Genomic DNA, 15,962 nt, shown 5'->3' with positions numbered 1-15,962 from the left:
AATGGATTTTTTGTTTCCACTCACCATGTAATTAAGCACCACAAAATCCATTATTTGATTTTTTTTTTTTTTTTTTTTTTGTCCATTGGAAAAACGTTGTTAATCCAGGTTTTTTTTTTTTTTTTTTTTTACCTGCTTTATTTAGCAATATCCTGTTGGTCAAACACACACATTTTTACTTCTTAAGATATTTTACTCTTAATATGCATGGATTAATGCAGTTCAACAAAATGCTTTCAACTTGTTGTAATCTGCATCAGTTTTATTTAGTATCATAAGAAAAACTGAAACTCCTCGAAAAATGAAACTCTTCTAAATTTTTGATTACTAGAAACAGAGTTAAGGGAAAAGAAAAAGAAAATAAATCAAACGGGTTTAGAATTGAAAACTTCAAAAACAAATATGCATAAGAGCTAAAATTATTAAACTTCTCATTAATTAAATCTCATCCAGAGAGTAAAAAAAGTATTATAGTAAAGTATAATTTTCTATACTGTGTAATTTTAATAAATACGTATGATAACGTTTATTTAAGCTTACTTGCAGCGCCACCCCCTCCCCTCACCCTGTGGTGGCGAAAAAGAAAACCCCTCAGTTCAGACATTGTTCTCATTTACCTCCTGTTAAGCGAGGGTGTGATCTAATATTGCCATTTTATAATGTTTTTTAATAATTTAATTAGCATTAATCAATTCATAATTTGATATATATTTGTTGAGTTTCACAATAAATGTTTTAAAAACTACAGCACACTTCATTTTATTGAGCTATAGACAAAGTTTTTTTCTTTAAATTCTTTATACCATTTTTTTTTTCTCGTTAAAGAATCAAAGAGAAAATGCATTACTGCAGCGTTTTCTTTAATACAAATAATCAAAATATGATTTATATTCTTAACCAAGTAAAGCTCTTAAAATAAGTTATAGACCCTGTGATAAGAATTTAAAAAAATAAATCAGACCTATAAACGATTCTGAGAAATCGAAGTCGTTGAGAAAGTGAATTCCTTTTTAATGATGTGGAACTGATATATGTTGATGTGTGATTTGCATAATGCGCCTGTAGGCAAAACTTAGCAGACAGTCGGTTTGTCATAATCACCGATTTTTCATCCATAGATTTTCATTAAAATAAAACGTTTCTTATAAATAATTTAACTGTGCATTTTTAATATAATTAAATATATATAACGCTGTTTGAAATTTCGCCATGGAAATGAAACTACTGGGTTTTCTTATTTTGTATATAGCTAGTAACACTTATGTACCCTAGTTGCGCACAAATATTGTACATTATTATATGGCATTGATCAATAATCGCAATATTGTGGAATATTGATTAATATCATATAATATCGCACAATATTGTATCCTTATGTGCCCTAGTTGCGCACAAATATTGTACATTATTATATGGCATTGATCAATAATCGCAATATTGTGGAATATTGATTAATATCATATAATATCGCACAATATTGTATCCTTATGTACCCTAGTTGCGCACAAATATTGTATAATATTGTGGAATATTGATTAATATCATATAATATCGCACAATATTGGGCAACAGGCTGTGCTACCTGGGGTAGAAAAATAAAATTAATGTTAGAGACATCTTCGCCTTTCCAGAGTAGCAGCAAATTGAACAACTCTTTATAGATATAAAGTTAAAAGGAAACGTTCCTTTAAAATTTATCCTGTCTTTATTAGCTATAAACAACCGCGAAGTCAAACTTTTAGTTCTCACACCGTGCAGTAACAATATGCGATGTTGCTTATTAGACTTAATTAGCTCCCCAAACACTCTGCTCCTGATACTGATATCCACATCATTAGCAAATCCCTTGTTAGCGTGTTTTCCTCAACCAGAAATAACGAGCTCTTAGTAGAAGCTACTCAAGTTCGCTTTCGGATCCAGTAATAAAGGCGCGTCAGGAGCACAAATCGTGGTATAGTAGCAAATTTTCTCATGAGCGCTACAATCTTCATCCATTTCTGTTCCAAGACAGAGCCCGGAGCATTCCTTGGGAAAGAGTAAATCCGGTGTAAGTGCCCTCTTTCGTCATGAGGCGTTCGTGAGCGATTCTCTTTCGCAACCGATTAAAAAATGTCTCTGCCCTGCATTTTTGAGCGATGTCTTGCAAAACTCGGTTCTCACGGAGGTTTCGCCGACTCCATTTGCGTGATTATTTGTAGCTGCCATTAAAGAATGGATGTTGAGAAAGGACAGACCTCTCGCAACATGCGGTTCACTGACTTCATAATCGTTTTTCACAGAATTCTTTATTATTACTTATTATCTTTTTTTGGTACTTAGTGACAAAGAAAACTTAATTTTGTTGCTTTTTTGTGTATGAGTTAAAAAAGAAGTAAACGCAAATGTCAGCTGTGGCTGTAGCATTGTATTGCCGAGTTGCGTGTTTTTTTTTTTTTTTTTTTTTAATAAAGTTTGTGATTTTTTGCGTCTTGCTGATTGATAGCAAATTTGGGTAATGTTAATGCCCAATGCCTTTGAAAACGAAGGTGATGGAATCATATCTCATTTGTCCATTATTATTATGTTCGTGTTTTTGTTTCGCTTTTTAAAAGGGGAATTCCTAAATCAGTTATGTTTTAAAATTTTATTTTTATCAAGCTGATTCGTCGTGTGAAATGAGTGTGTATCAGAAATAATGTATTTGCTCATGCCAATTGAATTGAACGTGCTTCATGCGTTTGCATGTATAAAAACTCGGTTATTTCACATTGTCCAAACGATATTTTATATCCTGGCTATTAATATGTTAAATAATATTTCTTTCATTTGTTGTACATTTTTTGGTATCTAACAAATTCCGTAACATGGTGTTTGTAGAAGGTGCGACGGCGGTAACTGTTATTTTAATTCCTGCTCTGTTTAAATGTCTTTTCTCTATAGATTTGTTCCAGACTTCATACTCATTAATCAGAACTGTATTCTTACACTGAAAAGCTTAAAATCGAATCTTATTAAATTTTGAAAAATGTCTTTAGGTATTTTTGCAGTGCGTATGAAATCATTGATAATTGAGTTCAAATGTGAAAGTTATAGTTTAAAAAAATTATTTTGGACAGAAGCAAATTCATAGACCAGCATAGTTCTATCTTCACACCAATCATTCGTTCGATTCTTCTTTTGGAACATCACATTCCTCTTAACCTTATTCTGGTCTTCTCCAAATCAATTCTCTGTCGAAGATTTCTATTAATAAAGTTTGGTATCGATTTTTTTTTTTTTTTTTTTTCTTTTAATTGAGGACTTTTCAATAGAGAAGTTACCGTCTAAAAATAGCTGTTCTCGTTTCCACGATTCGTCATGCTTTTACTCTTTCCTGTTTCGCGAGTTGTATCTGCCCTACCGTGAAAAAGAAAGGACGCGCTTCTTCCGCTCCTTTTTTCATCCGTGTTTTCCGATTCCGAGAAGGTAGGTTTCCGAATGTGATTCCATTATCACAGATTTATTTCTTCCATTGACGAAACTAAACGAGACAATGCTTGTTATTTTTAAGCTAGCGATTAGCAGTCTCCCTAAATAAATTTTAACCTTTTATTTAAGGGCAATCGTACCTGGAAAGCATTTGAATGCCGAGCTTCTCACGGAGTTAATCTGTGGGTAACTCTGATCATCCCTTGGATAGTATTTGCGTCGCTTCTTGCAAAATATATAAGTCTTTTGAGAGCAGAAATGAATAAAAGATATTTTATGCTATTGAACTGATAAAGACAAAGAAATAGTATGTCAATTAAAATAACTATTTTGAGATTTTATCTAATTGCAAGTTAAAAACTAACTATAGCTTATTCTGTCACTGCTTGCATGATTTAATTTTATTATACTGGGACAACGTCCTTTAAATTGTAGATCCGATTATTTAATCACAATACAATGGTCCATCACAAAAAACAATTTAAAGGATGTATTAAATTGTTTCATTGAGTGAGTAAGAAATACATGCAAATCAACTTCTTTGAATCTATTTTCTTTTTGTAATTGTTTAAGTCTTAAGAAAATAATACTTTGACACAAAATATGCAACACTGGGTAACGTGTTACTAATACCCTCTAATGAAGCGTTGCTAATGACTTTTATGCATTGCTTTGTAGGTCATTATATTTTCTTTGTATAGATTCAATATATTTACAATATATAATACTTTAGCGTCGAGCAATGTTCATAACAAATGTGAACAAGTTTTATATATATATAATAAGGGGTGAATTTGCCATTTGTACAGAATGTATACGATGAATAGAAAGGAGGTACTAACAAATGGATTTCCCCGAATGTTTCTGTTGATCTTTAGAAGATAGTAGGGACAATTGTTATCGAGAACGGCTTTTCTTGAAACACATACCAACCCAGAACAGCGTTCGACGAACCCTGTTGGGACAGTTCACAGAACGGCTATTCGGTCCAAATTTCTCCCCCGATTCTTAGGATAAAGATGGGAGTCCCGGAATTTCTTGCTTAAAGCTAAATGTATAGCTAAATAATCGTTGTTTCCCAACATAAGGAATAAGCTGGATAATCATGTCTTATTTTTTTTAAATATATTTTTTCAAGTGATATGCTGTCTTGAGCTTTATTTACTTACGTGGAAAATAGAGAAATTGAATTCATTCGAAAAGAATTTAGTGAAAATTTTAGAAATAATCTTTCTGGCATATATCCTTCGATAAATTAATTAAACAATGGAATATTCTTTAGTCTTCTATAATAATGATCATTTCCTTTTGATGTTATTTGTTGCCAATATTATTCCCGTGTTTTGAAATACTATTGAAAACAAGACACATTAATTTTGTGCCACGTTTATTTTGAATGCTGAAGATTTTCATTTTCTTTCTAGCAGATATTCAAAATCGAATTAATATTAAAGTTCATTATAAAATAATATTCAAATTCCGTCAATATACTTTTTTTACAGATAATGTATCATATTGTACAAGTTTCTGAAAAAGTCGAAGGAAGAGCTTTCTCCCTGTTTTTCCTCTTATCCACAATAAATCAACTTCAATTTTAAAGCGTATATTATTTTTGTTCTTCACTAATGATATTAATGCATTCAGTATGGCTGTACATCCAAATTGGATTTCCATTTATTATACATTTTACATTCAACCTGTGATGTGGAGGACTGAGTAAATATGAAACATAAACATAAAATAACATATAAAAGATAAACTACTTACAAACATAAGACCTACATTATTGAACTATAGTCTTCTGTTAGCTCTCAGAGAATATAACTGGCTGTTAAAATCTACTGGTCTGACCAAGTCTGGTTCTTTAGATCCCCCCCTGCGTACCCTTACCTTTGGATATAGTGCCTGCGCATGCTCGAGAAAGAAAGGTTTTAGTTGTTGGTCTGGTTGTGCTCGGTGGTGTCCACTATTGCTACTTGTGCTGGTCTTCTTGGGCATTAGTAGACATGTTTTAACAATTTATTAGCGCAGAAATTTAAGGTCAGATTTTCCATGATGTTTTTCCGTTTCTGGAAATGAAGTTTTCTATGGGGTAAGTATTATTTGAAGTGGGGGAGGGGGGAATTAATGCCCCCAGCTATAATGCAAATTCTTGAGGATCTCCACCCACGTGTTTTTATGCAGTTCTCCCTCGTAATATTTTTTTTTAATTTAAAAATGTATGCGCTTTTTTTTTTTTTTTTTTTTTTTTTTTCTATTTGTGATGAGCTGCTTGCATTGTAGCCCTGTTTTTCTCCTTTGACGATCCGGTGGCTGTAATGCAAATCCTGCAGTGAAATTTATATAATAACTTTATACATAATTTGTACACTGTTGAAATCCTAAACATAAAACTTTTTTTATATAAATGTCATAAAAAGATGAAAAAAGTTTTATTTTGAGTATTATTTTTATTAAATAAAAATATTATGGGTATTTTAAAACATTTTAACTACTACGTTATAACATACACGATTTCTTTAAATATAGTAAGTACCATTCTTTACATATTTTAACTAACTTATATAATAATTTTAGCTGAACGGCTTTTAAAAATCATTTGGTCCAGTCTGCTATTTTATGAGAAATTACTTATTAAAAATTGTTTATTGCCCACTGGAATTATTTTAGTCGAAAATAGCGTTTTTAAATGATTCAGATGAGCTTAACCATTATTTTCAATTCACCTTTTTAGTTGAAAATAAAATTAAAAGAAGAATTTTCGTATTGTACTATTTATGAGAAAGAATTTGTTATATTAAAAAAAACATTATTTATATGTGCATTGAAAATTCCATAATAAATGTGTTTTTATCTTCTCGCACATTTTGTTTGCATCACAGCTTTTAAACGTGATTTGGTATATATTAACTATAACAGTTATATTTTAAGTTCTTCAAATTTTGAGCCGATAGTGAAATATAAGGAATATTTTAATGTAGGTTTCAAGATAATTGGTTATGAATGGAATGCATGGAAGTATTTTCAATACTCTCATCTAATATCAATGAAATAAATAGCCATTGGGCTTGCACCTTATCGGGGCTGAATTTATTGCTCAAATTTTTTATGAGTTTATTTATGTAGGGTGTTTTTTCTTATTGCTGTAAATGATTAATTGTTTTTACAACTTTTTTCATAATATAATGGGAGTAATGGGATCATGGAGTAATGGGATAATTATGAGATCATGGGTATAGTGAGAATAATGATCACCGACGGGCACCTTACGTTCCTGATTGAAAAGTAGTCGAATAAATAAGCAGGTTCTATCTTTCTTGGCGAATATATAAATGATGTGGGGTCGAGTTACTTTCACTTCTACGACGGAACTTATGCCCTGTGGGGTGGTGGGATCTTAATGGATGAATGCAGACGGGATTTTTTTTTTTTTTTTTTTTGTATGAGGCTTTTTGACTTTCCCTTTAGTTTCCGTGTAAGCTGACACAGTCATTTAGATGTTACCCAATAGCAAGGTAGGACGAAAGTATCACTTCATGAGTTTTCAAGCTGATGGTTTTTCGTTGATATCTGGTCTTATATTTTTGATTAGTATTTGGCAAAATTTTCGCATTTATTTGCTGTCATTACGTTTTTATTGCTATTCAAAGTTAGACGAATTAATATTTGGATTAAAGTGGCGTTGATACAATGTCGTGATTGTAGGCATATGGCATCATAATAATATGGACATTAATTGCATTTATTTATGACTGGAATATTTTATGAATTTTACATATAATTTCTAGATGATTTTATTTTGATAATACATTTATATCGTTTTTCTTATATATTATTTTAGCAATAGTTTCTTTCAAGCATATATTCAATGTTTCTAGTAGAGCACACTTGTATTATTTCACCTTTTAATTCTGCATTTGTAAATGCTTTATATTTAAATGAAATTTTAACTTTAGCATTAAAAATTTATGAAACAGCGTTTAAATGTTAAAATACTGGCATCGAGAACATTTACAATTGCAGTATTCCCGGCGGATGATTCATTTTCGAACATTTGATTTGAAAAGAAAATGATATTATGTTCAAAATTTATTTCGAATTCAATTACTTTTTTGAATTTTTATAATTATTATTTATATTGAGTTAGTTTTTTTTTTTTTTATCATGAATATGAAATTTCGAACTTCTCAAGTTTTTATTCATCTTTTCATTGCATATACATGATTTAAAATAAATTCAAATAATATCCTTCTTAATTTTTAAAAAATATTCTTTTCAGTTTCAAAAGAAAGAAAGAAAAAAAGTCCGATTTTGTAGATTTTCATAGTTTAATTTTTAATTTGAAAATTTTTTTAAACATGTCAGGGCATTTAGTCGATTGTTATCATTAACATAGTTAAAGACACTTCTTGATTATGTAATGCGAAAGTGATCGTTCCTGTCTTTGTTATTTTCTGGCACATGAGGGAAAAGAACATTTGTGAAAAATATTCTTGACCGTCTCTGTGCAGAATAGGTTTGTGAGAGCTTTCATATCTGGTTTTTCAATGGAAGTTGGTCTCCACTTGTAACGAAAGGAACATCTGTGGGAAGGGGAAGATGTTTTGTGATCTTTTCCTGGAAAACAATCTTGAGTTCTGAGGGGAGAATATGTCTCCAGTCACGGACTGACAAACCTCTTTAACATGTCATTGTCAACTGGTTTTTGAATAACCAGTTATTTTTGGATTTAAATTATGAAAAATATCATGAACTGATTTAAAATGGATCAATCGATTTATTGTTGTAAAAAAAAAAAAAAAAATCCTGAGTATTTCATTGAAAATGTGGCTTTAAACCAACCGTATTATAGCTTGGTGGGTAATTCTTCCTGATGCGACATGGACGTTTGACTTCTATGTTGGCTTAAGAATTTCCCTGGTCATTTGACCACAGTCCGAAATGGCGAGATCTGTCGCAGAACAGCCCCTCATCAAACTGAATGCTAAAAGTGAATAAGCAAATTCTACGGCATTTTGTTGATGAGTATCCAAAAGTGCATTTCATTTCGATATCAAAAACTTTTTTGAACTATAAATTTAGTCTTACCGTTATCCAGATGTTAATTTTTATTTCAAGAACTGCGTTCGGCACGTTTTGATTCATGAAATCTTTTGTACTCAAGATGTACTCCAATGGGGAAAACTCTTGTTGTATACAAACGTGATTTAATAAGAAGACATAGTTCAATGACTTATCTTCTTGTTCCAGTTTTCTTCACTGCTCAGTTTGCCCACGCATCATATCAGACGACAATAAGCGCTGTCCGTGCCGGGTGTCGGTCATCAAAGTAACGACTGATCGCTCGTGACCTAAATAAAGAATCGAAAACCAATATGCACACATTCTTCATCCACCTCCTCCCCTACCTTTTTTTCCAACGGAATAATTGCGACTGCTGCTTCTCCAGTTTCACATCCGCTATCGCTCCCAAGAAAGTGCGAGAATTCGTGGCTCTCCTATCAGCAAACGAATCGCTATTATTTATTTCTTCTTGGCCGTGCCGTCGCGCGTTTGCTGGGTGGTGACAGATCAGTCAGTCACGTGCGTGGGTATTTGTTATCGAACATTTCTGATATTGATTCGAGAATTTCAGATTTTCAATTGTTTTCGGGAAAGCCCTTTGAGGTCACGTGCCCGAGAATGAAACTAGTTAAAAAGCGAGCTCTGTTGTTTCTTGAGAAGTGGAAATCTTTGAAAACGAAGCATTGTAATGATGATTTATGAACGTAGAAAGAACTAAAACCACAAAAGTAGGTTGGAAGGTGCTTTATCGGGAAATGTGTCGATATCGTGGAATAATGTCACTGACGTTGTATAAGTGTAATCTTTACGAATAATAGGATCCAACGTGTCCGACCTTGAGAATTTCTCGACAAATTTACTTTAGGATTGTAACAATATGTTTCGTTCTGTACCAAGAAAGATTGAGTACTTTCTGAAATTAATCTAAACCAGAAGAAAGAGTATGGTAATTTAAAATGAAATATTATAAAACGTGTTTTTTTTCCCCTTTTAGTTTTTCATATACGAAGTATACAAACAGAAAAATATTGTAATCATCAAAAACTTAGATTTCAAATTTCATCAAAAATTTCGAACTCGAAAAAGACTTTTTGGCATTATGTCTGTTTGTCTGAGAATACGATATTTTAAAACAAGTAGAGTTAGATAAATGAAATTTGGTATATGAACGTGACACTAAAATTGTATATTTCTATCCAATTCGAAACCAAATCCGTCAAAGAGTTGACCGTTGGCTGGTCTGTACCTTCGTATACATGCAGACGTGGTAAATGAAAAACGTAACAACGTAGGTAAATGAAATTTAGTCCACTGTTTTGGCATCTTAAGTGTAATTAAATCTGTTAAAGATTTCACCGTTTGTCGGTGTGTACTTTTGCATGTATGTGGGATGAAAAAAAAAAAAAAAATCAATAATTTAAATAAAGAAAATATAATAAGTCATTTTGTGGCTACAACTGTAGTTTGATGCCAAATATTTGTTTCAATCGGTCGGGGGAGAAAAAAGGCGCCAATACACGTATTTGGTTTTTAGTACTTTATAAACCGTGTATCAAGAATTAATTGCGTAAGTAATCGCCAACAATTGCACATGGATTCATTAAAATGACGCTAGATTCACGCCAATTATATATCTATCTTTCGATTAAGGTTCGCCAATGATGAGACTTTCGTGGCCTTACCTAATGGCGACTATTTTATGCTAGGAGAGAGAAATGACACCTTTATTAGAGAGTATGCGTGAAAATTTTAAAAAGACCTCTTTTTTTTTTTTTTTTTTTTTTTCCTTTTTTTCCCCTATGCACTAGAAATGAGCGTTTATCCATAATCATTTTATTCTTTCTCTATCTTCAGTGAACTAAAATTATATTGGCGCCACTGAAAGTTATGCCGTCCGATGCTTCTTTCTTTTGAAAATAAGTGGCCTACTTTAAGATTTAGATTGATTGTATTAAGTTAAAAATTTTCTTCTTTTTTTTTTTATGTCTCGGTCACTCTCTTTGCATTTTTATGCTAGGTGCTGATTGGGCGCAAGAAATTATAATTTCATTTTTGGGAAATGGTTTCATCGAAGAAGTCAAAATACCTTTCCTTATTGTTATATCTACTTTGCTTTTATTGTTTGTGACAGAAATGCTTAGATGAGTAAAAGTAACTCTATATTTGTTTTTGATATCGCAGAAGCATAGTTAAGGAGAATATATATTCAAGTTGTTGTTTCGGTTATCATATTAGACTTCTTTGTAATATTTTATTTCATATGATTATCAACCTATTCTTTTACTTGTATTTGATATTTTGATCTTTTCATTGCATTTAGCTTTAGTAATCCAATCTACAGAGATTGCGATTCCATTTGTGATCCTTTCCAAACTGTAATTAACCCATTCACAACTAACACTTTGGGGGGGGATCCTTACCATCACAGCCCAGGCATTTTATTTTTAAAATATAATACACGGCAAATATATATATGACATTGGAACCAGCGAAGGAAATCGTGCCCCTACATATGCGACGCTAGTAATGAAAAGATTAAAAACTAAATGATATTTAAATATCATCCTCTCACGTTTACCCAAGTTATTTTACCCTGCCAATGAAACGGGAGTGGGGAATAAGGCAATCCATTGAGAAGGTGGAAAGATACATAGACAGTATGTTTCGCGCGTCTATTACTTTCATATCCCACGTCGATTACGTGAGCAGAATGATCCAGCAGACGTGTGTGTCGACGATTCCGCGCAATCCCGCGTCACCTATTTGTGGCGCGCTGTGCCCAAGTTTGACTCAGAAGGTGAAGGAGATGAATCACTGGTAAACTTGAATGGCAGTGTTGCTCTTTTCATAACGTCATTTGTCTTTATAGGTCTGGAACGAGTCATTAAGAATGAAGGCCGGGCTTGCAATTTTAATGTAGAACAAGGCTTTTTACACTTATCTTCTTACATAGGATCGCTTGTATAAGTATTTTGAATCGTGGAAGTAATCGTATCTCATCAAATAACGTGGTAAGTCTTTATAGATTGTATGGATGTGTGGATGAGTCTTTTCCTTATTACAAAAAAGAAATGATCATGAAAGAAATATTGAATATAATATTATAGAATTTTAACTGTATAATAACTGTATTCTTTAAAGTCCAATGCACTAATGGAGATATAATTTTGCTTTTGATTGTTGTCAAAACGGTGCCAACGAGGGGAAACAAGTTCGATGTAATCTTTGATTCCATGAATTCAAATCGTCCTATATTTGATCCACGTCAAGTATAAAATTTGATTAAGGACAGAGTGTTTGCAACGTCATTTGAAGCTCTTGATACACTCAAAATAAGGATCATTGATTCTGTGTTTAGTATCACAGCTAAAATGTTTGGTGAGAATTGAAAAACCTCCGTTATGTCCCAAAGGTGGCCACATTGAATTTACTCACGCAAGTGGTTTTATTACAAGATTTATAAACACCATTATATCTATCGAAATAATCAAATTTTGTAAAAGAATTTTTTTATAATCAGAGAGATTTATCGCTCACTCTATATTTAATGAGGAGTTTTATTTGCATATTTTTTTTATTATTTCCCATTTTTTGCTTTCTACTTATATGTTTCTTAATGGATGCCGTCGTTTAATATTTTTGTTGATGAAATGGCATCCACTGGGGTAGGAACTTGAGAAATTCTTTTGTAAAATGTGTTTTATTGATTGATCAAGCGATTAAAACGAAGCAAAATATGTATAATCACATGATTATCATGACCGCATGTTAAATTCTCAAATAATAATAATAGCAATTAGATTTGGCTCTGGCTTGTAAAGTGCTGATTAAAAAGGTTAAAATTGAAACAGTTATTATTTCCCCCTCTTTTTAAAACATTTTGTTACTGACGCAGTGAAGTTGACAATTCCAATTATATTCTTACGCATAGAATGATTTATAGACAAATCAGCTGTTTAAACTCATTACACTTTAAGCGTGACTAACACGACCCACTTATGGTTGCGGCAGGTTGATTTTGAAAATTTTACTTGCAATTTTCTTGCTTAAAATGACTAAATGTAGAATCAATTTAAAAACTCTCTATAATGACAGAAAAGCATTAACGAGCCATTAAACGTTTAACTGCTCTTACAAAGAAAAATAACATACTCTGCGGGTTGTCAGGGGTATTATTTCTTGAAGCGGCGATGCGAACGTAACCATTTCTTAAAACGATACAAATCTGCGGAACGTTTCTGAATGATGTGCGCAGCCTTACGGTGTTCCTTTCAGATGATGCTGGAGAGGAGAAGTGAAACCGTAGACGTCAGTCACATCTCGTTTTGTGGCACTTTTCGGAACTCGTTTCCATCCAAACACTTCGCAGAAAACGATGGCGCGAGCTGATCCAGTTATTGGTCGTAACTGCTCGACCTATCGCCGCTTGACGGTCGGGAGAAAGAAAAAAAAAATGTCAAGGCTGGTAATAGATCGCGGGTTTTGGTCGGAATGGCGATAAAAACAAAAATAAATAAAAAGATGGCCACTTTTTCCACTGAAAAGTGACTGTTTCTGGCAACCGCCGCAAATATCTATCAATTCTTCATTCATTCCTTTGCTCCGTTTGTTTACTTAATTCTGTGGTTCAATGGGCGATAGTGTGCTACTGGGATTTTATACTGGCGACATTTCGCATGATATGATATTCCGGGAACCGTTAAAACTCGAATTAGTAAGGAAACGCAGAGATCTAGCTGCGCAATGATTTGTTTAGAAGTGGCTGGACAGTAGTTTCTTATTTGTCTGCTTTATTCTACGAACGTGAAACGTAAAACTTGCTTATTCAGACACATTAAGCTCTAATGTGTCTGAGTTGGAGAGATAAATGGATAGATAATGGGTTTAATCTTACTTAAAAGCCCATATCCAGAAAGTGATATGTATGAAAATTCAGCATTAAAAAAACACTAAAAGTTTTTGAATTAAACTGGTTTTATTGTAATTTCAAGGGCGGGAAGCTTTTCTTGACATTCATATGGTTTTATATAAAAGAATTTTAACGAAAATGTTTAAAACGCTTAATAGATGTTCAAATGAAATATCAACTTAAAAATTACTTTATAATCTTTTTATTATTTAATAGCAAAAATCTAAAACTATCATCATGTGACATTAAATATAAGTAATTGATTACGTAATGCTTTTATAATTTATTAGAAAACTCTTTATGAATACATGTGAAATGACACTTTAATAACCAACTCTATTTTGATAGATTAGTTGGTTAACCCTTTCTAGGGCCATGGGAAGTATGCTTCCCACCAAATTCATCAAACTTTAAATGAAGTTATCTAAGTTGGCATTAGTTCTTAGAAATTTTTCAATAAAATAGAAACTTAGATGCTTCAGTTCCTTATCTCACACTAAATGGTAATAAATATAGTAATAAGTTAAATTTACTTTTCTTAAGACAATCTCAATCATAAAAATATTTTAATGTGTTATAATTAAAAAAAAAGGGGGGGCCTTTTAAAGGGTTAAAACAGAGAAGTTATTTCAAAAGCAGAAAATTATATCTAATAGATTTCGGTTGCTTAGTAACGGAAAATAAATTTTTAAAAAATGCGAGTAAAATAGTAATATATATTTTACTGTCAAAATTCTCATCTGAGTAAATTTTAGTAATTTAAAGAAATATTATTGTTTATTGAGATAGTCGGAGGTTCTTTTAAATGACCTTATTAAATGTGTAGCTCCTTTGCAATAATGTGTGTCGATTTTATTTTAAAATGTTTTCTTAGTCATTTTACTTTGAACAGATATCGTTTCATAATGATTCATTTTAATATCTGACGCACGGATTGCTTGCAGATTCAACAAAGTGACTTTGAGCCAACACACACCGGCTCATTGTTACTTTAGTTATTAGTTGTTTTTTGCAATCCCAATGTTATCACCGTGTCAATTGTTTCATTATGATATTGAATACAATTTCAAAATCTGTTTGTGCTTGGCGTTTATTCAAATTGGATGAGATACGATTTATAAATATATTAAATGAACACTTGCCTTGAAGAAAAGACAATACAAAGACATCATAGTTGAAATAGTAATACGTTTATTTCATGTTCGTTAATCCTTTTTGCGCAGTGAGTCAGTTTGCTTCATTAGCTGGGTGAAAACTTAATTGGCTTAATAATATATACCCATTGGCTTATTCTGTACTCCACCCTGCGCGCAAACGGTTAAGCCGTCGGGATGATGCCGTGCATCACATTGAAGAAGTATGTGCAGAGAACGTCTCATCAGGTGTCGTCCTCATCTCACCAAGATTCAATATGAATAGGGGTCCCCCAAAATAACTTTTTTTGTGTATAGTCTATGCTAAACACCGAAATGGAGATGGGAGTGAAAATAAGAACGCTTCATTATCTCATTGCAACAATTAAAACCAATTCTCCGCGACCGAACTCGGTTTTTTTCCCACGAAGAACTGTCAATCAACTGCCCATTGTTCTGTGAATAAATAAGAACCCTGCTTCCCCCGTCTCTTCGGTACGGAGAAAAAAACCGCCGGAGCGTTCTGCAGGCCAACAAACTGGAAATCCATAAATTCATGCGCACCTAAGTGGAGTGTCTTTTTTCATTCGTGCCAGTGACACACATAAAACTGTCGCGCGCTCTGTGCGAGGACGGACGAAATTCTCTCTCACGGCCAGTGCGGAATGGAGAGGATGCCCGCTCGGATCAGTTCTGTCAAAGGATCGTGCATGTTCGGTTCGTTAGAAAAAGAGGGCTTCGTTCTTGGAGATCTCGGGATGTCACGCCGGCCGAGGCCGACACCAGCGGGATGTTCTGTGAAGGCGATTAAAAGCAAGGCTGCTCTGAAAATTGTCAAGGTAGGACTGTCGGCTGAATAGGCCAGCTGGTAAATGGGATGATTGGATGTGTGTGTGTGTGTGTGTGTGTGTGTGTGTGTGTGTGTGTGTGTGTGTGTGTGTGTGTGTGTGTGTGTGTGTGTGTGTGTGTGTGCGTGTGCGTGTGCGTGTGTGTGTTTTCTTCCGAATTAGAAAAGTTTAAACCTTCTTTATCATTATTTTTTGCACATTTTTTTTGCTTCAGGGTTGATGTTATTGTACTTATAAAAAAAGTTTATTGGTGGTAGGATTTTTTTTTATTATTGAGTGTTTGTGTATTTTTCGCACCTCTTAATAAGGGTAATCGATTTTTCTCCTAGAGGTCCAATCAGTGATGGATTTATGTATTTTGCCTCTCTAAGCAGTGCACATTATGATGCCACTTTTTTGTGTCTATTTAGTTTCACATATCAGCGTATTTTTTAACATATGAATGATTTTAAAGTTAATATTTTATTTATTTATCATGACTCCATATTGTCCGGCATTCACATTTGTTTGCAATGTTATTGAAACCACTGTTCAGTTTTATAAGTATTCTAATAACTAAGT

At 32.8% G+C, this 15,962-nt stretch overlaps 1 protein-coding gene across 4 annotated transcripts in view; it reads left to right on the top strand.

Moving 5' to 3' along the window:
* LOC129968755 (suppressor of cytokine signaling 2-like) overlaps positions 1–15,962 on the top strand; it is a 71,594-nt gene that overhangs the window by 46,402 nt on the left and 9,230 nt on the right. The window contains exon 1 of one of the 4 annotated variants that reach the window (XM_056082977.1): positions 15,219–15,392. The exons of the other annotated variants lie outside the window; for them this stretch is intronic. The gene's annotated coding sequence lies outside the window, so the exon portion shown is untranslated. Of the gene's footprint in view, positions 1–15,218; positions 15,393–15,962 lie in introns of those variants that run through there. 4 annotated transcript variants of the gene reach the window in all.

This window comes from Argiope bruennichi, chromosome 5 (genome assembly GCF_947563725.1).
Source record: "Argiope bruennichi chromosome 5, qqArgBrue1.1, whole genome shotgun sequence".
Lineage (NCBI taxonomy): Eukaryota > Metazoa > Arthropoda > Arachnida > Araneae > Araneidae > Argiope > Argiope bruennichi.
The sequence above is the reverse complement of the archived record's forward strand: the minus strand, read 5'-3'. Positions and strand labels throughout refer to the sequence as shown.